The sequence below is a fragment of the Ipomoea triloba genome, chromosome 10, assembly GCF_003576645.1.
Source record: "Ipomoea triloba cultivar NCNSP0323 chromosome 10, ASM357664v1".
In the NCBI taxonomy this organism is placed as follows: Eukaryota; Viridiplantae; Streptophyta; class Magnoliopsida; order Solanales; family Convolvulaceae; genus Ipomoea; species Ipomoea triloba.
Genome location: NC_044925.1, coordinates 21833656 through 21835947, shown reverse-complemented (window position 1 = coordinate 21835947; position 2292 = coordinate 21833656).

The window sequence follows — 2292 nt, the reverse complement described above, 5'->3', positions numbered from 1 at the left end:
GGGGGGGGGGGGGGGGGGGGGGGGGGGGGGGGGGGGGGGGGGGGGGGGGGGGGGGGGGGGGGTGTATATAGTGATCTCTTTTCATTATGTTGTTCTTCTGCTTTAATTTCTCTATTTGTTTCTCACCTCTCTAAGTGGGTCAATGGTGTACAAACATCAATACAACCGACAAATATAGTTTTTTTTTTTGGGGGGCTTTTAAACTACAGATAATAATTAAGCATCGTGTAATATTGCTCCATATATATAATTAAATTACGAGGATAAGCCATTTGACCTTGTATTTACGTAAACACACTTTTTTTTTATACGTATTCTATTATTAATTTATTCTGTATATCTTTTAGGTAAAAATGATGATGCCTTTTCCCTTTCTTGTTTATTATGTCACAAGAGTTGTGTTTGTCTTATTGTGTTTTGATGACTCATTTTAAACATTTTAAACCTTTTGTTGTAGATTTTAAAGAATCCTCCACCCTTTCCTTTTCTTACTTTTCCATCTCTTTAATTTTAGGGATTTATTTGTTATGTAGCTGTAAAAAGAGTATAGAGATAATCCAATGGAGTAACTTAAGTGGCAAGTGAATTTTTTTGTGGGGAGAATCCGGGTTTAATTCCCACAAGTGACGATTCCTCCTGGAATTTACATTTAGTATAACTTTTCATTTAATATTGTTGAACTAATATTAATTCCACATTCAATCAGCACTGCATGTTAATATTAAATTTTGTATTTGATATAGGAATCATATCCGTATATATAAAGGAATGAAATTAAATCAAATCAATCTCAATTATTACAAACCAGGTCAAAATAGAAGCATCCAAGAAACTGTTTTTTTTTCCTTAAAAAATTTGAGAAACATGGAAGAATGAAGTTAGTGACATTTCCAGTACCCATGGAACACATGACTACACGTAGTGGTATATGTAACTGCGACATGAAGTACAAATCCTTAAAGACTAGGTAGTGATCAACAACTTTTGCCTAGTACAAATGTTACACAAGCTGCCACATGCTATGTTTATTGTTACATTTACTCCTATATGCTAATTTATATATCATGTAATTATGTTCCTCGGCAAACCAATATACTCCTACAACGTCACTATCGTTGTGGGAAGGATTTTTATTCTATTGTAAATTTTTATTAAGATAAACAGTGCTATTTATTGTGAATGGATGTAGTTTTTTTCTTTTCACTTTCTAACCCTACAATAATGATGGTCTATACTTGTATGATTGAATTTCTAAAAATAGCGCTGAAATAAATTTTGTAATAAATGCATGTACTACCCAAAAACAAAATTGTAATACTTATGGATCATTTGGTAATTTGAATACATATAGATTTCATTAATTTATCTATGAATTTATCCTTAACTTGTGGTCATTTGTCAGCTATGGTCACAAGACGGGGTATGATTAGGCTATTGAGTTGGTAACAAAATGTTATAAGTTTAACTCTCAGTAGGAGTGATCTATTTTGAGTCGGTCAGCTATGAACAATCTAGGTTGATTTATGTTATTGGTCCTTTTCTGGCTAGAGTCACAAGACAGAGTTGCCATTAAAAAATGGTATTTACTTATGTTACGTTCTTTGGGGATAACCCAAATCAAGTTGGTCAGACTATTGATTTAGCTTGGTACACATGTGTTACAAGTTCGACTCCTAGCGAGAGAACCTTATTGATCTTTTTGTAGTCTTTTATCGACTAGAATCACAAAATTAAGTTTATCAAATGTGTTACAAGTTCGACTCCTAGCGAGAGAACCTTATTGATCTTTTTGTAGTCTTTTATCGACTAGAATCACAAAATTAGGTTTATCAAATGTACACATTTAAATAGTGACTGCACTTAAAAAAAAAAAAAACATAATTCAATATTGCATGCATCCATAATCTCGGGAGGGTACCAAAAAACCTAAAACTGATGATGAGTTAAGGTGCAGGCTTTTTCAGATGGATCGGTGCTGCTCTGTGTTTCTTTATTGTGGGGCTTGGAAGCCTGAAAGGATCTTTTCAATCACCAACTATTTCATTCAGAAATTTAAATTATTTCATTGCACTCAATTAAATATAAATATTATTTTATGTTATAAGATTTGATAGTAATACATCATCAAATCATCACCTTTTACATCATGTTTCTTTTTACGGAATAAATTTTGTATTGTATTTATTGTATACAAATAAAATAGGCAAAAAAGAATTCAAGTAAAAATCTTTTTTTTTTTTCATATTTTGTTCGCTAGAAGCCTAGAATACTAGACTTTATGGTGATTTAATT